Source organism: Vanacampus margaritifer, chromosome 18, assembly GCF_051991255.1.
Source record: "Vanacampus margaritifer isolate UIUO_Vmar chromosome 18, RoL_Vmar_1.0, whole genome shotgun sequence".
NCBI classification, from domain to species: domain Eukaryota; kingdom Metazoa; phylum Chordata; class Actinopteri; order Syngnathiformes; family Syngnathidae; genus Vanacampus; species Vanacampus margaritifer.
The window spans coordinates 10,060,934-10,085,756 of record NC_135449.1 but is presented as its reverse complement, the minus strand read 5'-3'; the positions used below and the strand labels follow the sequence as shown (position 1 = coordinate 10,085,756).

The 24,823-nt window shown below is 39.3% G+C and overlaps 1 protein-coding gene across 1 annotated transcript in view; it reads left to right on the top strand.

Annotated features, from left to right (window-relative positions):
* The window catches only part of cpped1 (calcineurin-like phosphoesterase domain containing 1), a 145,281-nt gene that overhangs the window by 17,896 nt on the left and 102,562 nt on the right, over positions 1-24,823 (top strand). The gene's annotated exons all lie outside the window — the stretch shown is intronic.

Sequence of the window (24,823 nt, the reverse complement as noted above, 5' to 3'; positions counted from 1 at the left end):
AGGCAGGCTGCTGTGTTCTATATGCAGTCTGTGGAAACAACAAATTCCCACGTGAGCGTCCTGCGTGATGTAAAACTATGGAATTAGATGAAGTGCGCGATTTGATGAGTTTCTTGGCTTTTTGGTTGAAGTTATGCTCGGAGATGTGTGCGATTGAGACCAAATGATCCCATCCGACAAAGCCAACATTGAAGCCGCTTTTTAAACCAGGTTTCGTTGAGATTTTATTGACAAAACTAAAGTTAATTTGAAAGAGTGGAGTCAGACATCCATCGATTGGGTGGAGTTTTATTTTCATATTAAAATGTTCTCGTCAATACTTTGTATTATACAAATAATACTAAATCTTAGGCTGGGCTAAACAGATGAAGGCAGGAAATGTGAGCTTATTTACAAAGCGCTCCCAACGTCTCTCAGGCAGATAACAGATGGAATTCAGCTACCTGCATGGCACTGGAGGAATGAAGCATGTTTAGATCTCTTCCAAAGCTCCCCATCTCCCAAAATGGGAACAAATCCAAACCTTGCCCCTAGCTATAGAGTAACGTCTGTGTAGGATCATGCTATATGAGCTGTGCCAATCTCTGCATCACTTGTGATCTTCTCACTAATACCAAGTCCCCTCGTGCACTAAGAAGGGGCTTTAAATAAGTACAACGGATAATAAAATCCATCACTTCAGTTTTTCACATTAAGAGTTTGATGGCTCTTTTACAGTATGAGTGTCAAAGGACTAACTAAGGACCCCACATAATGAATGATATATATATATATATATATATATGTTTTTATTTCCATTTATTTATTTATTTTTTATTTGATTTTCGAATTATATTTTTTTATCTCAGTTTTAATTTTCACTTTTAATCATTTATTTATTTTGAATATTAGCAGTTTTGGTCCTCCATATTAGTCATCTTGAAAATGTTAATAACATTTACAAATGTTCAATAAAAGAGTCAGGTGACTGCAAGGGGATTTATTTTTTTATCATGGCAAAAAAAATCATTGCCAATTTAATTGACAATTCTCACGTGGTGACTTAATTAGTTTACTAATAGCTCTGTACAAATAATTAAGACCTCCGTCACTTATTGCATCTCACGGCAGAAAATATTGGGCTTATAGTCTGCAGAACACATCAAAATCATACTTTTTTGTATGTATACAAATACACCAAAGAGCAGGAATTACACTTTTTTAACACCCTATTTCTTATTGTCAGGTTCAGTCAACCTAGAACATTTAATAAACAACAGACAAGGAAGGAAGACAAGAGACTTAGATTATTTTTTCGCTCGCGAGGAGAACTGACAGAGATGTGCATAGTTATAATCTCCTACCACTCTGAAGCACATTCTTTGAAGCCCTCTCTTTTTAGTTCTTTTAGGGCGGTCACGAGTTACATAGTCATTGCTGTTCTAAAGGTTGGGGGAAACACATAGCAGCAACCATCATGGATATGAGTCATTGAGCAGATAATAATACAGACGTGTCTTTCTTCGGCGCTGAAGGTTTCAACAGTTCATCTGCAAAGTGTTTCAGCCGCTTTTATGATTACTTACATGATTCAAACAAGGTTATACCACTAAATAAATGCTTTGCAATACTATAGAAATAAAAATGGAATAACTTATGTACATTTATTTTTAGACTTATTTTGTTATGAGACACTATAATGTATCACCAAACTTCAAATCACATTTTATTCTTATCGTACTTTTCATACATTTAAAATGCAACACAAAGCTGTCGATGTGATTCATTTTATTTTATTTAACCTGTCTGAAGATGAAAAAAAAAAAAGACCAACAGAGGGAGACAGAACAGGAAGCCTGGTGGTTTGCTAGTTAGTGCGATTAGTTTCTTAGATGGAAAAAAAGGAGACATGAGGAAGGAGGGAGGGAAAAAAAACAAGGCCCAGTCTGTGCTCCTTTATAGGGGAGCACAGTATGGACCTGGAGGGGAAAAAAACCCTGCACATAGCAACATAATGATGACATAGATACAACAAATTTCAAAGACTTGTGAACGGGGAGGGATATACTGTAAATGTTTGGGGGGGGGGTTTATTAGCGGATATCGCTAATAGTTGCTAAACCCTTTGAAACTCGTTTGTGATTAACGGCTAAACAAATAAATTTGACTTGATTTAGCAAAGGGCCAATGCTTTGGCCTTTAGGACTAAATAGTAAGTATATGTGGAATAATGTGTGGAAGATGATCTCCCGTGTAATATAATTTTAGGGATTTGGGGTTGGGGACCAGCACAGAATGTAGTCAAACCTATTTCACTATTCTTCTTATGATGTCATCATACTGTTTCTGATCTTCTATTCTATAATCTTCATTACTTTACCTCTGTCTAGCGCCATCACAAATGCACGTAATGCACATCTATATCTTAATCTTGTCATCAAGCAGCAGTTGCGCACAAATTCCCCTTTTTATCCCTCAGATCAAAGCTGCCATCAGTGACTAAAGAGCGCTGACGGATTTCTGTGGCCAAGTTGCGGCGACGCATCGCGCCCCAGCCGTTGCGCCGCATTTCATCATGCGCGCCTCGTTGGCGTCAGTTGCAGTCGACTAGCAGATAGATCTTTAGCGGCCCCAATTGGAATTGTTGACTGATTGGTCACGGGTGCATTGTTGATCCCCGAGCTGTCAATGAAGTGAGCGTGACAGGCAGCTCGGGATGCGGGAGTCAGTGAGGAGAGCCTCCTCGCACCCCGTCGATTGACGGCAATGGGGAGCCCTTGTTGGGGTGCTTTTATTTAACTATGCATGCACAAATGTGACTGAAGGGCCAGGCATTTACTTTTGTCTCTACAGCAAATTCATGCTTTTCAAATTCTGTATCTACAGCCAAATTTCTAAAGCCCTGCTCTCAAGATTGTATTGTTGCTGTGTTTTGAACATATCTGTTCCTTGGCTCTGAATGTCAAGCCCATAATTACTTTGGCCGGGATCAGTTTCTCCTCTATTGTTAGCAATGTTGGTATTGACAGCACCAAGATGTAAATAGGAGAAATAAAGCAGCAACCGAACATGTGGCGGGTCCAGGCATGATAGCAAACATGCTAATAGTAGCTATAGCAAAGCATTGCTAGCAAACGCCTCCTACAAACACATTACAATCTGTTTATTAATGGCGCAACATGAAGCAGTGCTGACACACAAACTAAAAAGCCCATAATAGAGCTCAACAGCTGTTTTATTAAAAAAGCAACCCATAAGCGTTTCCGGATCTCTGTCCACATGCAGTTTTGCTAGCACATACCTGTGTGAACAGCTCTTCTCTGTGATGAATATTGTAGCGCTGGAAGGAGTTGACGCTGGGCTTCCTAGCTTGCAATTGAAAAGGTTACTACTAATTATAATTTTGCCCAAAAAACACGTCAATCCCCCCAAAAAATGAAAAATACAATTTGGTCCTAATGGTAAATGGAGTGCTTTATGTTGTCCAGAGCCCTTAACCAAGCCTCATATTCAGTTTTTGAAAAACATATGCGGCCAACACACTAACATAGCCGCATCATTTCCAGTTTAAAATAACTACTTTAACCTCCAGGATCCCTCACCATAAACTGGCCAATGACAGAACGCACTGTGTTTTTTCACTTTTATTAAGCTTCAAATCCATCTGTGTCATGTCTCTTGTAGCGGCTAGCTAACACTAACCCAGGGGTCTGCAGCCTGCAGCTCTGGAGCCACATGTGTCCTAGTCTTAATCCTTGTCCTGTGGCTCCCTGTGTGTGGCTCTGTAAAAAAAAAAGAAAAAAAAAAGACGTTTTTTCTTACATATTTTATTTTTTTAGAGAAAATATTATATAAATGAATTAATTATTTAGATTTAAAAAAAAAATGAATAAATAAATATTTATCAGTCCAAATTTGTAAATTGTCAGAAAAAGAGAGATGAAAGGTAGATGAAAAAGTTCTTAAAAATACCTAAACATGTCCAAAAAGTGACCAGAAAATGAGAAAAAAAGAGGAAAAGCAGAAAATAACCATATAATGTACACAAAATTTGAATTTCCAAAAGTCAGAAAAAAAAATTTTTTCAAGGCAAAAAAGAAAATGTTAAAAAAGTAAATAAATAAATAAAATAAAATATCCATAAATCAAAGAAAACCCCCCAATAATTACCGTAAAATGTCCACAAAACTGCCAAAAATGTCAGAAAATTTATAGCAAAAAAGGCAAAAATAAAATGTAAAAAAAAATGTCCAAAAAGGAAGAAAAGAGGCAGAAAATGACAAGAATATGTCCATAAAATTGCCAAAAAATGTCAGAAATTTGACAGAAAAGCAGAAAAGTCTAAAAATGTATGTAAGATGAAAGATAGAAGAAAATGAATGTCAAAGTATTGGATGCTATATATTTTTTGTTATGGTGCAACTCTAATTAACTTTGCACTAAGGTAATTACCCCCTGTGAGGGGGGTAATTACCTTAGTGCAGGGTTCATCTCCAGTCCAGCATCCAAGTTTCCGAACTCCCTTTATGCTAGCAAGTGAAATAGGTGTTGATACTCTGCCTCGCTCAGGACTTTATCGACTTATTGTACTAATGTTGAAAAACATTCAGTGTGGTTGACATTGACTCTCATGGTTATGCCACGACTGATCTGTACGCTGTGAAAATACCTCAGCTGAAGATGACTGTACATCTCTTAGCCTCCAGACTTTGCTACATGTGTGCTCTAAGTGTTGCCGTCTAGTCAGGTGTCAGGTGGGTTACAACTCACAGGTTAACCCGATAACCCGCCAACTACCCTCCCAGGACTTGCTGTCACAATCAATTACGCCGCCCGAGGCTATGTTGTTTGTACGTGGAGGCAAGGGAGAAAATGTGCAAAGTGCTGTGACATAGATATTGTGCTGGAAGGGAAGAACCCTGATGAAGGTTGGCGCGGAATATTATGTGTGCCTGTTGCCGTCTGTGAGCGCGGATGAAACACACGAGGGACACGTCTCAGTGGAGCATGAGGGAAAATACGCTGTAAGAAAGTTAATGTGATTTCCTCTGGTGCTTTTGAAGTCACATCATCCCGCTACGTGTTTGACCTGCAAAGAGTTATATGCTGAGCAACGTTTATGTGTCACATCTATCCTATCAAGAGGTTATGTGCTGATAAGGAGCACTTCAGATAGCCTTTGACGGCGTGAATAAGCCCATGCTAACCCCCAACCACCAACCTCAGATCTGCTGCTTTGTGTTCATACTGAAAGCTCGTAATGTTCTGATTCGTTAGGTTTGCTGTAGTCAACACGGTGGTGATTGGCGTCACATATTCACCACTTTTGACATCAGTCAGAAGTCACTGGTAGCATATTGGAGCTTGTTCAGATGGCTGTCATTGTCAGGTTTCTGGCCGTGTGACAATTTGCACGTGTTCCAGTGTGTAAAATACACTGAGCAGAGACAAAGGACTTCACACTGAGTTTTGAATAATATATTTGGTCTCCTTAAATTCAGACGTACTGCATTATGCAATTTGCAAGGGTATTCACTCACAGCTCACCTGAAGTCGTTCTGTCAATGTTGAGTTGGCATGACTCCTTCTTGTGACTGTCTCCAAGTCAGCCCAGTTCATTCAGAAGCTTGAAAATTGAATAGCTGATTTTTTTCTTCATTATTATTTCTGGCACTAAAGAGTTGTGAGCACTTCCTCAGTGATACCGTATAACATTTCGTATGATTTACTACCAAATTCTTACAGAAATTTGTTGCCATTGAACATCATTGATTCAACAGTTATACACTCTAAAAACCGTGAGGTAAAAAATAATTCAACTATGGGGTCAAAAATGGACCGAACCTCTACTTGGGTCTATTTGACCCAACTTTGAGTCAAGAAATGGGTCTTTTAGTGTAAAACAACTCGTATATCGTGATCAGATCCTTTACTTGGGTCCAAAAATGGGTCATTTTGAATAAAACAACCCAGAAGTTGGGTCAAATTGACCCATAAAGTGGATCGGTCCATTTTTGTATCCATAATTGGGTTACTTTTGATGCTACTGTTTTTTAGAGTGTTTATTTTAACCCCCACTCTACTCTGAAGGACAAAATCTAAACATCTAACCATCCATTTTATGTAATGCTTGTCCTCCTTAGGGTCATGGGTAACTGAAGCTTTGGTGAGTGAGAGGCGGGGCATACCCTGGAGATGTGTACACATTTTTTCTAAATAGGCAACTCCTGACAAATTTACTTGGTCTTGTTCAGAATTAGTATCGTTCCATGCCAGATCTCCAGTGACTTTGATTTTAATGAAACTTGGTGTACTTGTTGATGGTGACGGTACAACACTAAATCTCAAATTTTAGGTCAATCGGAGTGTGGCTTTGGGAGCTACGGCCCGCCAAATTGTGACATTTTGGACAAAAAGGGGCGTGGCCATCTTCCTTTGAAACTTTAGATGTCAGGAACTACTGAGTCAATCGTCACAAAACTGGCATTGTTGGAAAGGGAATTCAGCAACGATTCCAAATCCGCAATTATTTAGAAGATTGGTGCATATTTTAGTAACCTTTTGACCTTGTGGATCACGTAAACAAAAAAAACAATACATCTGATATTATTATAATAGAGAACATGTGAGAGATTACGTTTCATAAAAAAAACATAATGAAGGTTACAAATTAGAGATTTAGGGTTGCCCCATCACTATCAACAAGTAAAATCTGCCCGGTTAAAATTGTCAGATTTTTAAAAAAGTGATTTGGCATAGGATGACCCATTAATAGGCTTGTTGGGCTGGGTTGAATGTTCTGTACTCGAGTATTTGGATAAAAGCAAATAATCCGTTTTTGAAATAATGCCGCATTTCCAACACCTGGCAGTTCACATTAGTACACAGTACAGTACACCCATACCAACCTTTCCTGTAAAATATTTGTGACTTTATAAGATATGATTTCTGCTGTTTTTCTCACTGGTCCGTATCTTTGGACCGTGTAGTGAGAAGTCTCGGTTGGTTTCCGCTGAAACTCAGTGCAGCAAAAAAAAGTGAAAGACCTTTCAATCTATATTTCTATCTGGAAATACTGATCAGGTTTTTTTCTCAGAAATTGCCAATGTGGTTCCTTGCTGTCATTGGTGATCACCTGACATGAATGACAGGCTATTATATGCGATAATTTTCTTGTTTTAAAAGTGGAATTTCAGAGCACTATGGGTCATTATCGTCTCAGCACTCTGTTTAAATAAAGGTTTAATGAACCTTAAGATGATGCATTGCAATTTCATTTAATTTGCATCACCTATTTATGTTAGCGCTTAAGAGTTAATGATGCTTGTTTGGATTTTTCAATCTGAAGTTACATTCTTGTATTTTTTTTGGTCTTATTTATCCTTTAATTAAAGGCTACATTAAAGTCTGTGCTAAAGAAAGGCAAGATAATCCTCTTCTGTTGTGTATGTGCATTTGATTTTGTGCGTGTCTGCCAGTCTGCATTAGCACATGCGCACACTTGGCAGGAATTTGCAACATCCCCTACGAGTCTGTCAGTAGGTGGTTTAGTAGAACCATGACAACACAAAACAAATGCTTTCGCCTCCTTTTTCCCACAGCCGGAGAATTAAAAAAATGACACGGACATATTTTGCTGTGTTTTCAGCAGTTGAGAAATGGGGCCGTTAATATATTAAAAAAAAAAGATAATGTCACAGTTAAACCCACATACATCCATTTTTAGAGACATAAATGTATGTGTGTCTGGAATATTGCCTTTAATTATTGTGAGTAAAGATTGGAAAAAGATGCATTGTAATCTCAAATTGAATAATGGTCGCGAATATTTATCGAGTCGTGCTCATGTGCAAAATGATGAGAGCATAAAATCATCTTTTATGCATAGCCAATAAGGAGCATATATAATCGGTACCATCCATATAATAAAAGAGTCAAACACCTGAGCACACAGTTATGTGGGTGCCCTAATGAATCTGTGTCAAACCGTAACTGCACTGAATTTCAAACTTGATTGTGCCAGGAAGTAGAAATGTTTACTTTATCCATTTGTTTGAGCTCCATTTTTGGGCGTTTGAACTAACGGCGTTAGGTAACTCCGTTCTTTTTCAATAAACGGACCAAGACGTTGTGTAGTGGTGTGCGCTTTTCCGGAAAGCTTGCTCTGAAATGTCCTTTGCGCATAGTTGTCGCACCGCGTCACAATAAAGGTGTCTTGTGTAATGACTTTTATTTTGGAGGTGCCGCTGGAAGCTGTCAGGTTCAGTCAACCTAAGAGCTATTAATAAACAACAGACCAGGAAGGAAGACTTAGATTGTTTTTGCTCGCGAGGAGAAAGGAACAGAGATGTGCCCGAATTACAATCTTCTACTCGTTCTGAAGCACATTCCGCCAAATCTCTTTTTATTGGGTCGGCCTGGTTACATAGCCTATTGCTGCTCTAAAGGGTTTGGGGAAGCACATAGCATCAACGTGACAATCATCCCGGATATGACTTTTTTTGGGGGGGATTACGATGTTTTTCTGCAAAAGAACAATTAGTAACCCATTCGAATACATTCAGGATTTGGTGGTTAATGGTAAATGAATGTGCAAACGCACATTTAGTGTATGAGTCCAGGCTGTAGTAAATAGTAAATGTGTAATAGATAATCCAGATGAATTATTAGATTAAGGGTCCCTGTATAGAAATGTATAGAAATCCCTTTTCTGAACTAGAAAATGCAGACTGCATGGAGACATTTTAAGACACAAAATAGTGGATAATCTCTTTAATTCAGAAAATGGTCACTCCATTCCATTAGTAAAAAGTCATCTCGCCCAAGTGTGGCGCAGACTCGGGATCAATAAGAATCCCGACACAGACCAACACATCATGCTGCTCCTTCCGTACCGCAACAGGTTTAATATTAGACTTTTCTCATAAACGTAGGGGGCTTTCAAACGAGCGGACCGATTGAGAATGACTAATCTAATCGGAAGTTCACTTTGAGTGTGTGCGTGTGATATAAAGAGAGCGAGGAAGAGCAAGAAACCCATCTGCATTATTATTACAGCATTCCAATCTAAAATGGCTTTAGCCAACCTAAAATCATAAGTATGCGTGTGTTGCCATGGCGACAGATGTGTGTGTGTGTGTGTGTGTGTGTGTGTGTGTGTGTGTGTGTGTGTGTGTGTGTGTGTGTGTGTGTGTGTGTCACGGAGCAGTAGCAGAAACGATCCACGCATTGCTGCAGTCTGCATTTTTACATTCCTAAGCGAACTGGCTTGTGTCGTTGCCGATCGATGAGCTGCATTGTGAACGTCTCCGTAACGGTACATAAAAATCAACATTAGCTATTCAGTCGAGACGCTCGTTCCGAAACTTCAAACGAGAATTGTTGAAGCAGTGAAAGTCTTAACAAGAAAAACTAAATCACTTAGTTACTTAAAGGAGATAATCCTGTGTTAGTCCCACAGTGTGAGAATTCACAATGACAGAATGCAGGAGCTACTCGGGGTTCGGAATCTTCCTTAGTGATACATTGGAACAAAAATCTTTAAATTAAAATTAATAAAAAGAAGGTAATTTTCTGGCAGCTGGGGCACCAGAAAAATACTGTAAAATAACAGAAAATTACTTTCTCGTAAAAACACAGTAATTAAATAATTAAAGCAACACTAAGGAACTTTCAGTTTACATTGATTATGGCGCCGCCATATGGACAAAGTCGGTAACGTTATGCCTGAAGGAAGACCACGTTTCTCATGAGGACAAGCACGTTGCGTCTTTTTTTAGCTCACCACATTCAAATTGACTTCTGTAGATTTTTGTGTGACATTGTTCCTACCATCCTCCTCAAAGTTGCTTAGTGCCAGTAAAACTGTTACAAACCCATGGCAAAAGTACCATTCAACTAGTTTTAAGTCCATGTTTCATAAGAAGTAAAGCAAAGAAGAATGAAGAAGAAGGAGGAAAGAACAGAAGTAATGTAAAGTAATCAAACACTCAAAACAAACAGGTACAGACGCTCCCCACCTTACGAACGAGTTACGTTCCGGACGATCGTTCGTAAGGTGAATTTGTTCGTAAGTTGCTTCAGTGCTATATTTTGTATTATAATTTATGTTTAAAGCCTATATAAGTATATTGAAGGTTTATATAAGTATGTTTAAGGCTTGTACAAGTAACCTGCATTGGTTTGTACTGAAAAAAACTTTTAATAAAATGGAGAGAATACGTACTGTACTGTACTGTACTGTACTGTAGTACGTATGTTAGAGAGAGAGAGAGAGCGAGAGACACACACAGTATGTACATGTACGTAATAAGATAAATAAAATGAAGTTTAACTTACTTTTGGAAGATGTACTCGATGCTTAAGGAGATGATGGAGGAGGAGGAAGAGGAGGATTTTATATCATGAGAGATTCTTCGTCGTCACTGGAATCGGCTTCAAAAGTTATTTTCTCCTTTATGGGGACCGGCGTTTCTTCCTCCTCCTCCTTGACACGTTGCTGAGCCTCCAATAAGCTCTCACAGCGCCAAGCGTTGGTATTAGCGGCGGAAAGAAGCACTACGCGCAATACAAAATCTAACTTACAGCATCTCTTTCCGAACATTTTTCGACATACTGTACGCGCAGAAATGTTCGTATGTACCGTTGTTCGTAACTCGAATGTTCGTAAGTAGGGGAGCGTCTGTACACTGTAAAAAAAAGAAGTAAAAAAACGGTAATTTTCCGGCAGCTGGGGCGCCAGAAAAATACTGTCGAACAGAAAATGACTTTCTCATAAAGTACAGTTTTTATCTGTAAATTTAACATTTTATGTAATTTAACAGTATATGACCCAAAAAATGTGATTAATCTTTCAAAACATGGCCAATAACTGTTGAAAAACGATGTTAGTAGTTAGTTATATTGTTTAAAATTGCATTTTCAGGTCAATTACTTGCAGTTTTCCCGATGATGTGGACTGTATTGTACTTTCAAATATTTTCACAAAAAAAATGTATTTTATAAAAGTGGGTCACGACTAAGAAACAAATGTAAAACGCAGTATTGAGAAGACCTCTGATCAAGTTGAAAATGAACAAGGCCGCTCTTAGTTTCTCAACAATGTTGAGTGAAAGTTTGCGAAAGATTGGTGAGTGCTGCTATAGAACACTGACAAGAAACCTCTGCAGACCCAGGCCAAATCCTATTATGTTTTCCCGCTGCTTCTCAGGGACTACAACTAGCGAACTCGAAGACATAGTTTTGCTCCTCCAAATTCAAAGTGCCCGACTTTCAATGGCGATGAGGATTGCAAACGATTTTGCCCGGGGAAGGCTGCGAAGAAAGACAAAGCACATTCTCCAAATGAGACGCAAATTCCACATAACCCTGTTGTGATGGCTCTTGTTGCAATCTCCAAAGTCTAATTTCAAATCACACTCGCCATCCGGTTCTATATTAAGGGCGAGCATATGGAGGCAGTGGGAGCGGAATGAAGCCTCTCATTATCACTGGATCTGACTGCACTTTTACCCCGGCTACCGGCAAAGCTCATTAAAAGTGGCCAACAATGAAAGCGTGTTCTGCCCCCTTTACACCAAACCTGAACACAAACATTCCTCTGAGGAGGGGGAACAAAATGGAAAAAAATGCATACAATATTTGCCAAGACATACTTCTCAGCATTGCAAAAGCCAATACGAAATAATATATTTCACTCACAAACCTAAAGAGCTGCCATTATTCAGTACGAAGAGCAGACCTTGAAAAGTCCAGACACCAGTCAGCAAAAAAGCACATTTTCAAAAATGGAATATGGATACAAATTCTTGAGAATGAACATTGCAAGCAAGCGTATGAGTTGCTTGACCCTCTCAAAGTTGCGTAGAAGTTTTAGTTTGCATTTGCTAGGAGGGTCAGTGACTGGCAGAAGTTCTTCCCTCTGCGAATGGGAAGCTGTAAATTGATTCTTCAACTAGTCCTGTTTCCAAAATCATTTACGTATTGTTTTGTTTCTCATAACTTGCTCCTTTACCTGCACTACAGCACTGTAACCAATAATCTATTTTTATTGCGATGTAATGGCTGACTAAAACTGAATGCATCAAACAAAACTAATATAAACACAAGATTAAAAAAAAAGAAGATATTTAATAGTAAAATTCAAATTAATTTATATCATGATGCCGAGAATGTGCCAGTACTACCTGCCTTTGGTGTGAGAGTTATTTTATTTATTTTTTGGAGGGGATGGATTCTTGCCTGATTGAGATAATAAGCGCACCAAGAGGAAGCCAATTTGATGTTCGCTGGAGGTTGATGCATGTTATTTTCCGTGTAACTACCTCCATCCAGCCACAGCCATATTGATTAGACATAGAGATCCGTCTTTGTAGGGTAGACTTAACAGGCAGCTGGAGACCTTGCTGGGCAAATAGAAATCACCCACTATCCCTTTCCCTCCTGGAAAGCAGAATTGCTTCAAATAGAATAGAAAACCATTACATACTGTATGTTATATTTTGGGTCAGATGTGACCCGTATTAACGTTTGACCGAAATGGAAAAAAAAAAATCACCCCGAGTTTGATGAATGATCCTAAAGACAACTAAAGTACTGTATATTAGTGGTGGGAATCTTTGAATGTCTCACTATGCGATTCCGATTTTTGGGTCCGCAATTCGATTCAGAATCGATTTTCGATTAAGAGTGATTTTTGATTCAAAATGATTGGATTGACAATGATTTTTGCTTCAATCTATAGATGTGCAAGGAATTGTAATGCGCTAATGCTAATGCTAGGATGCATTCATTTTTGGAATTACTTAAAAGGATTTTGTAATCTATGTATCTATCTATTATCAATCCTACTTTCATGTTGTGAATTAAGCGCATATTCCACAGAAAACATTTTGCCCAAATTTGGGAAATTGTTCTTAAGTTCATTGATATATTCAATAGAATCTTAAAATTTTTCGATGGCGGTGTACTCGTATTGCGTTTAAAACTCAGCACACCCAAAAACTGCTCTGGAGTTCGCAGCACAAGACAACTGTGACCCAGACGTAAGAAAATGCAGAGTTGAGAGGAGTTTTGGCATGGGCAATGCAGCATGACTCCTTCTTGTGATTGGCTGTGACTTTGTGGCAGTTTGGTTTGCAATTTGCTCTTGTTTTTGCACGTGCAAATCTTCATGACCCAAAACCCTATCTATGGATGAAAAATGATGAAAGAGTCCTTATCTTACGTTTCTGTTGCTCATGAATGTGTGTTTGTTTGTATTTACATTTGCGGAGTTTTAGCAAAGTGATATCCCCCCGGCGTCCCTCTTCCACCTATCCCCTAATCTCTGCCGAGTCCCCTGAGATAACGGAGCTTACTGACATTTAAATATCCCGACTCCTCGCCTGGAATATCAATTAGGGCCGAGGCGACGCTCTTAGCTTTCTGCCCCGCCGCGCTCGTCACTCCAGCGGCCTGATTGTGTCGCACTTCATGTGACCCAAGTTTTCGCCGGCTTGAAGACTTGAGGTGATCCATTATTGTTCTCCGTGAGCGATACCTTGTCTTTTCAATGGGGAGTATAAAGGTGTTAATCTCTTCCCGCCGCTTGCACGTGAAAATAAGTTGAGACGCACGCAAAGAGTCGAATTTGAGGGGAATATAATGAGGAATTTCCTTTTGCTTTGAGGAACGAGCAGTCTGAAAAAGTGAGGGTTGCATAAATCTGCATACATCAGCGAATGTAACCACGAGCTTGCCGCCATAAAGCCATTCATCCTCTCTTTGTCAAGACACACTGTCAACTCACCGTTCTCCGGCCTGGCGCCGAAGTAAAATTATTACATTATTCATTATATTTATTATGGTGTAGATTGAAGCGCGATGGAGCCACTTTGTGTTTTTCATCTTGCACACACTGAGACACTCTCTCATATGCTAATTCCCAGAAAGAAACACTTCAACAGAGTTATGCTTCCCCTGCTAGATTTATGCAGTCAATTCAAACACAGTGGGAATTAGTGAAGCCCCGCAGCAAAGCAGTTCAAAAGTTATCAAAATGACTACAATATATGTTTGGAAATTCCACTTGGGGACTCCAGAACCTTTGGACTTGAGCATCACTAGAGAGAGGCGGGGGAAGACCAGAAAGTAGCAAAAAAAAAGGACAAAGGAATGCTCCGGAGTAATGAGAGAAATGTTTACTTCGCCACCTGGAGACAAACAATCGGCAACTCCTCTTGGATGAGAACGGCAGAGATGACTGGAACATAAAAGGGACCTTGTCATTGGCTAATTTGCATTTGGACAGTGGCCAGCAGTTATAGTCGTCCAGGTTTTCCAGTTCTTGCTCTGCAATGTAACGCAGAGGAGACATTTGTCCCCGAGTTTCCAACAAAGTATTATCGTGAGCGAGACTGGCCTATGCAAATGCTTGGAAGAATGAAGAAGAGTGGTTTGACCTCAACCCCAGCACACAAAAAAAAGTGGCCGAAACAGACCAACGAGAAAAATACCAAACTCTGTTTTCGTCCCTTGGCTCTTGAAAAGAACTGTGAAGTTTGCGTATTTCAGAAATATGCGCGTTGGGTTCATTAAAGACAAATAAAAAAAAAAGGTGCTAATGGGTTCTTTGCAACAACGCCACTACTTCCGAAACTTAATACCACTCCCTTGCTTACTGTCTGTCATGAATTTGATGAATCCAGGTGTGTCTGGACCTCAGGAACCACGACGACAATGGCCAGACACACCTGAAATCATCAGTTTGACCACTCATGAAAGACAGGAAACAAAAGACTGGTATTAAGTTCAGGAAGTACTCGAGCTGTGCCCATCCCTTGTGCCAGAACATGCAAAACGGCCTGTTATTCACGTACACACTGCACACTGGGCATTGCCGAAAAATGGTGTCTGTCTCTCTCTCTCTTTCTCTCTTTCTCTCTTTCTCTCTCTTTCTCTCTCTTTCTCTCTTTCTCACTCTCTCTCTCTCTCTCTCTTTCTCCCTCTCTGCACTCTCTTTCTCCCTCTCTGCACTCTCTTTCCCGCTCACTTTCTTTCTCTCCATTTCTCTCTGTCTCTCTCTCCCCTTCTCTCTCTCACCCACTGTTTCTCTCTCTCTTGGTCTCTCGGCCACTTTTTCTCTCACTCTCTTTCCCTCCCTCCTTCCCCATCTCTTTCTCTCTCTTTCTCCCTCCTCCCCCTCTCTCCCGCTCAGTCTCACTCACTATTTCTCTCACTCTCTCTTTCTCTCCCTTCATCCCACTCTCTTCTCTCTCTCTGAACCCTCCTTTCCCGCTTCTCTCTCTCTCTCTCCCTCTCTCTCCCTCTCTGTCTCTTGGTCTCTCAACCATTCTTTCTCTCACTCTCTTTCTCTCCCTCTTTTCCACACTCTCTCTTCTCTCTCTCTCCCTCCCTCCTTCCCCATCTCTCCCTCTCTCTCTCCCCCACTATTTCTCTCACTCTCTCTTTCTCTCCCTTCTTCCCACTCTCTTCTCTCTCTCTCAACCCTCCTTTCCCGCTTCTCTCTCTCTCTCTCCCTCTCTGTCTCTTGGTCTCTCAACCATTCTTTCTCTCACTCTCTTTCTCTCCCTCTTTTCCACATCTCTTTCTCTCTCTCTCTCTCCCTCCTCCTCCTCTCTCCCTTGCTCTCTCTCTGTCTCACTTATTCTCCCTCTTTCTCTCTCCATCTCCCCACTCTCTCCCTCCCTCCTTCCCGTCTCTCTCTATTGCTCTGTCCATATCTCTCTCTCTCTCTCTCTCTCTCTCTCTCTCTCTCTCTCTCTCTCTCTCTCTCTCTCTCTCTCTCTCTCTCTCTCTCTCTCTCTCTCTCCCTCTCTCACTTTCATTGAGGGCGGCGAGTGTGAGTTGTCGGTAAGTCCCATTATGGTCCGCCTCCATGTTTTGTTTCATTGGCCATATAGACATGCTGTCACGTTTTCAGGTTTATTTGTCTGCCCCCAGTTTAACTACGGCCAACTAGGTGTCTCATCTCGCCCCGAGTCTTCCGCGGCTGATGTTTTTCGAAATGAAAAATCTCGCCAGGCATCCACAGCAATCACACCATCATAATATAATAAGAGTGTCGTCGTGTTTGAACAGATTGTGCTTATTTGTCTGTATTGCGTGTTTTTCGTTTCATATGTTGCAATGGAGTCTGTGAATGTGCTCAGTATGTTTATTTTTGATGAGTTTGCTTGCAGCTGAAATGTCTCCACACTACTGTTAACCAGCATACAAACAAGGCAGATACAGACAGAATAACAAAGCATGAACTCAAATCTTTTGTGTTTCATGCAATTCACCATCCAGCTCCTCATGTTGTTTTTTTTCCCCCCCATCCTTCCTTCCTCTTCTCACATTCCTTTTCACTCCTCACCAAGTCACCTCTCCCTCATCCATCCATCCTCCCCTCCCCTCCCCTCCCCTCCCTCGCCCTCCCATCTACAGTAGTTGCCTTGGTAACAATACAAAGAGATTTTCTTCACAGCGCTGTCACCGTGGCAACGGTTGGCTTTCCTCCAGGCGTTTTTTGGAAGTGCGCCGCCCTTCAGTCCACTCCAGGCTGCTTGTAGTGACCGTCGTGCGATCAAGGCCATCCATTAGTTGGGTGTCACTCTTAAGTACAGCGGCTTCACGCAGGATGCAGACACTTCACACTGATTGGTCCATAGTTCTCAAACGGCATCTTAACGTAAAAGCTACATTGCATTGTTTCAAGCTTGGCTGCAGTGGTTATCAAAGAGTCTACTGGCACGCTTTTATCATTTGTTTTCTTTTGCTGTTTCACTCTGCACAAAACAATTCAAACTCACTGATGCAATTTGAGGGGAAAAAAACTCAGCTCGGAGTCAAAAGTCTGCATAGTAGGTGTTCTTTTTTTCATATCTTCCCACGCTTTCTGATGATTTTGATCTGCTTTAGTAAAAAGATACAATTTTAACTCACAATTTTAATCTTAGTTGTTGGTTCAAAGTAAACATCCCATCACACTTTAAATTATCATGTTAAATGAACATACATACAGTATAGTCTGTAATAGCAGCATATATTCTAAATCAAGGGGTCAACAACGATTTTTGAAGCTGAGTGCTACTCCTTCTATGCAACTCATATTTTTATTGATGTAAGTATTAAATAAGCTATTTTATTCATGAGATTTTTTTTTTTATTCATCCACTGATTACTGTAATTGGTTATTGGAATTTTATTCTTCCAAATACGTATCCGATTCAACATCAGACTCAAAAAATCAATTTGGGCCAGGCCTTAGTTGTCATCATCAACATCATAATAATAACAATAATAATAATAATAATTATTATTATTATTATTATACAATATAATAATAATAATAATAATAACTATTATTATTATTATATGTTACAATTTGCAATTAATAATATTTATGTATGTGCAAGCACTGATCATGTTAATGATTGTTCATAATAATTAGGAAACACAGATAATATAATTAGGAAATTAGGATAAATATCACTATTGCAACATTTTGGCTCTAAAAATATATGCAAGTGCTCACATTTTTAGAATAGGTCGGCGGGCTACTAATGTGGTCTTTGGGGGCTACCTGTTGGTGACCCCTCTAAGGTATTTTAGACTTGCAATGGTACTGTGGTTAGTGAATTTTATTTAAAAACAAAAAAAACTACCTTTTTAATCACAACAAATAATAGAACAAATGATGTAAGGAGATTTTTTTTTTCTAAATTGCTGATAGGGTAAAGGTCATGATGGTGTTGAAAAGGGTCTCAGACCCCATTAAGAGATCCCATAATTGCTTGTTGAACCCCTGCTGAACACTGATATTGGGGAGAGATCACAGCAGCAACACGGGATGTGACATTTTCATTCATGATGACCGCGTGTGAAATTCACTTGAGTTAGTGGGATTGTATTTTGTCTTTTGGCAGGCTTCGGCAAAGCTTTGGATTTTGTGGCTATGCAAGGCCAAATTTTGGCACCAGATCATTCTTTTCTATTTGTTTAATTTTGCATCTAATACTGCAGTACTTGCTACCAAAGTTGTTGCTACTGTTTGTGTCATTTGAGCCTGAAGTCACACTGGCTTTTTACCATGAAATATTTCCTCTCCTAGGAATGTTTTCTCTTCCGTCTTCATCAAGTGACCTTTTCCACCGATTTGCCTTGTTACTCAGCAGCAGGTGGCCGACTGTTGACTGACCACTGATGATGAAGGCCACGTTATTTGGATCAGGAGGCATCGCTGAGAGTAATATCCGTCAATGTCACATTATTCCTTTCCTGATATTTTGTTGAAGCTTTTCAGTACATGAAGTTAAACACGGTCAGTAAGCACATTTCTTCCACTCTGTTCACATAGTCTCCATCCATTGTGACAGAGGATGCAACCAACATTGTTAAGTCTAATATTTGTCAGTTATTTATATTCATATTAGCATGAGAGAGTGAAGCTGTATAATGTAAGGGAACCACTCACTGTGGGTGAGAGAATTTTAGTGTTTATCGTATGAGTGTGTATATTGTGAGAGTGAGAAAAAAACTGGTTGAACTTGCATTCTGCAAGAACCACGACAAGGTCAGGAAAAATTTTCTCAGACCCTCCACATCCGGGTCACCACCTCTTCCAGCTCCTTCCCTCAGATAGGCACGATTCCAGTAGCTTTTTCCTCGTGCCATCAAGTCAGTTTGACAGTTCTATTATTTGTGGGAATGCTGAAGCAACTCTTTAGTACAAATGCAATAATGAATACTAATCATTGTCAAATTATTTCACTATCAATACTTTTGTCATTTTCACATATCTTTCAATTTACTTTCAGCATTCGCATGCAATTCCTGCAGAAATCTAGTTTATTATCATACTGCTGGAGACAAATTCCTTGTGTGTGTTTACATACTTTAGATTAAAGATGATTCTGATTCTGAGAGTGAGTTAACTCATTTAGTGCCATTGACGGCTATAAACGTCAAAAATCCATTTGAACTGGGCTGGCAGTGAATGAGTTAATATGGGTTTGAAAAAGAGGCAGAGAGAGATAGAGAATTTGCGAGAGTCCGTGGATGCTGTCAGAATGCGTGCTGGATATGCTGGTACAGTGAGAATAAAGAGCCGACCGAGATACAGAACGTGCGCGGTCCTTATAAAATGAGTTTGGCCTTCAGTGATCCATTCCTGTCAGAGAGGACGAAAGGGAGCCCCGCTGATGAACCATCTGGCATCCGAGTGGATCTCTGCTTTAGTTTCTGTGTTTATCCGTCTGCGTGTACAAGTCTTATTATGTTAGTCTTCACTCGTGCCCCAAGGCAGCTTCCCGAGCCCCGAAGGCAACACACGCGTCTCCCTCATACATATCAGCCTGTTCAGAGGGAAGCATTAAAGCTCTGTTTTGTCATTGGCCATCACTCCTCTGTGGTCCCCAACCACTGGGCCATGGCCACAAAGCACCTCACATGTCAATTTTTTTTATGGTCTGGTAAATCCACAAAGTAACATGGAGGTTGCCTTAGTGGTTAGTTACCATGTCTTGAGCCCTTTTCATACTGCACTTGCTCATTGTGGAAGAGTTCTTGCTGTGTTTTTTTTTTTTTTTTTTGCAAACCTAGTTACATACGGAATCAACAGCATCTGTTTTGTTCCGTTGTTTGTTGTTCTGGTCTCACCAATCCGTCAGTCTGCTGTCAGGTTTTGTCCCATTACGCTGATGAAAAATGCACAAGGGCTACGATGTCCAGACTTCAAAGACGACGCAATGAGAAAACCCACAGCGCTCTCCAGTCAAACACCTTAATGGTGAGACTGTATACAAATAAAAACATTTTGTGGAGGGTTTCAAACGCAGCATTTCCTGCTTTGCATTTGACTCATGACACATGCGCTTTAAATCCACGACAATATGCGCCGCTCGCAGTAAAAGGCTAAAAGCTGGGGAGCTGCTCACGCTTCATCTAATGTTTTTTGATAGAGACATGCCTAAAAGGGGCATAAGTGCTGAGGGGAAAAGGTAAAGATAGATTATTATGCCAAATAAAGGCATGATGCGGAACTGAGGCCATGAAATGTGATTTGCTTACAAGGGTGCCAGTGGGTGTGTATCGGATATCCCAGTCATGAAGCCGATACTCTTGCACAATGGTGAGCAGGTCCAGACCTATACAATCAACCAACCTATAGTATCTACTATTATTGGTACAGGGAGTCCTCCAGTTACAACGTACTCCAAATGGTATTAAAAGAGGGAATCAAGTGTGTACTTATCACTTATCGTATCAATAGTCAGGTTTCCATCTGATTGTTTTGAATTTTTAAGCGAATTTACTGAAAATCTGCAAAGCGGAAATGCGACCTACGCCCGTTTCCATCTGTTCTTCTTTTGCGAATATTGAGAGGGGATGTGATCCACCAGTAATTTACAAGAAGAAGAAGAGCAGAAAGCGACTGCGCCGTGCGATGAGGTCGTATGAGTTTGCTTTTGTAATTCTTGATAAAGCATAGCGTTTCTTTGCTGTTTTCCTTTTTTTTTTTTCTGGAGAGCACAGTATTGTTCATTCGATAATTTTACCGATTTGACATGTCATCATCATTGCTCTCTTTTTCAAATTTTTTAATTAATTAATTTTTTTCAAATTTTGTATGTGCGTGTGTGTGAGTGTGTATTCATTAGTTCACCTAAAACCTATTAAAAATACCCATACCGTTCACCTAAACCGAACACTTCCAGCCAGAGTCGTGAGGCCGTCAGGAGACCCGAGGAAGGACCAAAGGAAAAAAAGGAAAGTGAAATCTTTGCTGTTTTCCATTTAAAATAGGATTAAGATTCGCTTTTTTAAAAATTTATTCCCAAAAGATTTCTGTTTCGTCGTCCGCCCAAACATACCTTACTTTATCGTCCGACATTGTTTTGGGGCTACAAACGTACTTGTGACGTAATATCCGGTCTTGCTAGAGGTTATTCGCAAAACCGGATTCCATAGCCAAAATTAGCATTTTCCTTTTTTCGATACACTTCAAAATCTACCCCCTCTAAGCGTAAAAAACTTTTTTTTTGCTAATTTTGGACCCCTTTTTCAATTTCTAGTGTTTCCATTCAGTTTTATTTTCACATTTCTTGAAAATTCCAATTCAAATGGTTAGATGGAAACCCACCCAATGTCAAAAGTATTCTTGTCTTTTCTTCATGAGCAAGTCCATTGTCAGTATTAAAAGTTAGCATCCTTTTATTCAAGATTCGGTCTCCAAAACTGTAATGTAGGCTAAAATGTAAACTAGTAGAACTTGCAAATAAAAAGAAGTTTCTCTGTGGAATACATCAAGTGGAATCCAAACAGGATGAAGAATGATACAGTAAATCCTGACTGTTAGGAGGCAGCACTCCTTTGGATGTGCAGTTCAAACAAACAGTGGTACGAGACGACAAAGTGAGTCCCCGCGTCACTGTCAGGGTTTCCCTCTAGGCTGTACATCACTTTCTCTTCACAGATAAGAAGAGCCCGACTCTTGCGCTACTGAGGAAGTGGTTCATTTTCGCAAATGCTGATTTGGGGGCCCTGGGCCATGAAAATATCATGTGGTTTTCTCAAAAGCCGTCTTGACTTTCAAATTCATGTGCGGCGCTGTAAAACGTAATTCCTCAGCAGTCATGGAAATATTTTTGTATTTGATAAATATGGATGGGAATGTTTAACTCTGAGGGGAGGAGAATGACATACACTCGCGGCCACAATGTTAGAACGACTTGCAGAATGTCGTGAGATTCAGTACGAGTGTTGCAGCCTGTATGTCACAATACGCGTTGTCAGCCAATGTTAGGGCACATTTAGACAAAAAGCTATACCACCCCAAGAAACCCACCTTGCCTAGAAATGTTGAGAAGATGCATTGATTATGATTAAGCTACTGTTTTGGTTCGTAACATGTCATAATAGGCAAAAAAAATAATATATATTTTCCAGTGTAAAAGCAGTTTTAGTTAGGGTTGCTCGATTATGAAGAAAAAATTGATCACGATTATTTTGGTAATAATTGAACTTAGAATATTTTTTATTTTTTTGTACAAAAGAAGAAAATGTTTAAACGGAAAAATTATTAAGACAAATAAAATTCTTTGAAACACGATAATTATGCAAGTTCCTACTGGATGAAACAAAATTAAATAAAAAAGGTGCAAATTGTTTTGTGGGTTATTAATTTAATTTGACAACTTTTTGGGTTAAATAATTCAAAAGGTTGGGCTGGTTCTTTTTTCTTTTTTACTCAATTTAATTGGATTATTCAATTAACCCAAAAAGTTGGGTTTAATTAATAACATACAAAGCAACTAAAAAAATTTAGCCAAATTTTGTGTAACTTGTTGGGTTGGTTCATTTTTAAACCAATTCAATTGGGTTATTCAATTAACCCACACTGTTGGGCCAATTGAATAACCCACAGAACAACCCCAATAATTGGGTTAAAAATGTAATTTCACTTAACTTTTTGGGTTAAATAACTGAAAAGGTTGGGTCGGTCCATTCCTGACCCAATTTGGGTTATTTTTGACCCAACTGTTTTTAGTGTATCACAGCTATTCATCATTTTGTTTTTTATTTGTCTTTTAAGGAATTATTTTGAATTGCAAATTGTATAACTTTATAGAGATTAAACTTTGGAATTTCCTCTTCACCTGCAAAGTTTCAATCACACCTTGACGTTGAGTTGTTGTGCTTCTGCTGCTTAAATATAGACGACGATGAAAGTAGAGGAACAGCTCCATGTAAAGTTTTTTTTTTTTTTTAAGTTAGAACAGATAGGACTACAAAGGGGAGGAAGCTTTACCTTAAGTTCACTTCTGCGGACTGTTTTTTTTCTCTTTGCCAAAAGTACTAGCAATGTGTGTAATTAGCATAAATGCGCGATGTGCACCTGCATGTGTCCACTGTGACTTGGCCCCGAAGGCACCATTGGAGTACAGTTAAAAGACGGCTTTTAGTATTTCCCTCCTCTCTCTTTCTTTCTTTTTATACCTTGCATGGTTCACTTCAAGGTAAAACAATTTACAACCAAAACAGTGGGTGTGATTGAGTGTGGCGGGGATGTTCTCCGTTAGGTTCAACGATAGTTCAATTTCCATTTGCGAGCTTGGCGTAAAGCAGAACGGGAAACAGGAGAGGACCCGCACTTCAAATATTGTAACACCTCCAATGTAGTATTAAACGTTATGCTTGTCGTGAACAATTTAGGAATAGCGTGCACGATGCCTTCTGTCAAAGGATTTACCTGAAACAAATACAGCAAGATTTGCAAATATCATTTTATATATATATATATATAGAGAGAGAGAGAGAGAGCAAGAGTGTTTTGAAGATAAATGGTGAGAAAGTCAGTCTTGGAATTGACACCTGAGCGTAACGTAACTCTGGCTTCAACACCAAAACATCATGAGTTACCTTATTTCTCTAGCTATTTGCTAAATTTACTTAAGATATTCTGTTTAACATTGTGTGTGTTTTTTTTTTTTTTTACATTCTCTGAACCCATCCTCAAAGGTCGGTCACAGGGGTGCTTTAAAAATATAATACTACTAAGGGCCATATTTCAAGGTATCGGTACTCGCGATGGATATCGATACTGTTATTGGCGACTGCTTTTTGTGGCTCTTTTTCGGTCAGGAACCAAAGGCTGAATTGGTTATTTTGCATTTATTGACAGCCACAGGGGAAGTCAGTAAGAGAAGACGAATCTTCATTTGGACTAAAAAAATTAGTAAGCTCTTAAGTGCAGAAATATCTTTGTATATAGTATATCGTCATTGACTACTGCACTGCTATGAGATGAATGACGAACGGAGAACGTGAAACAGAAATACGGAGCATTAATTAACAGCATGGATTTAAAAAAATATATATTATTAAACATCACACACTAAACAGTTTGAGGAATTCTTAACATGGTAGACATTACTGAATTGCTTGAATCACTATTTTATTGAATTTAATTCTTTGCACTTCACTGTATTCCTTAAAAATAAGTTGTACAACCACATATTTTGATTGGGACTTTTTTTTTTCTGGCCACTGGATTATTTGTTTCATTTTATTTATCAATTTTTTTAAATTAATTTTATTGTGTGCTCTATGCAACAATGAGTAAATTGAAAACAATTATTGCCATTAATTTCATGCAATTTTAAGGAAATTTGCTATAATTGCAGAGGTAATTAAAAAAAAACAACATTATTTTGGGGGGAATTTTATGTATCAAAAGTACTAATGGTATCGGCACTTGGTATTGGTATTAGTAAGTACTGAAGGTCTCAAAAACAGTTGTATCGAACATCCCTAAAACAACAATAATAATAATAATAATAATAATTTGAACCAAAAACAATAGGGACCTTGCAGCGCTCGCTGCTCGGGCCCTAATAATATGTTTAATGAATTGATTTCTGCCATTCAATTGAATTGAATTCAGAGGGCTTGATAACCGCTGTTCACATATTTATGAAATAAATATGTCATGTTAGTCAAGCTGTTTACCCTGTGCTAACACTTAGACATGGTCTTAGCAGGACTAAGTTCAGAAATGGGAAAACCATGTCAAGAAAGTAAAACCCCTGCCAGAGTTTGGCTTTAGCCACAGATATTTCTCGTAATGACCTCGTTTACCTGACAGTTGAGTACAAGCACCTGTAGCTAAAGCCAAACTGTGGCAGGATTTTTTGTTTCTGGACGTAGATTTCTCATCTCTGACTAACTTTAGGTCAAAAATCTCTGCCACCAAATTGACACATCTTTGACACTCCTAGAAAAGAGATCTGGCAAATATGCAGCAAGTCTTGCACTCATCCGAAAATCGGGATCTGCCGGCATTTGCGCCCTGCCGCGCCCA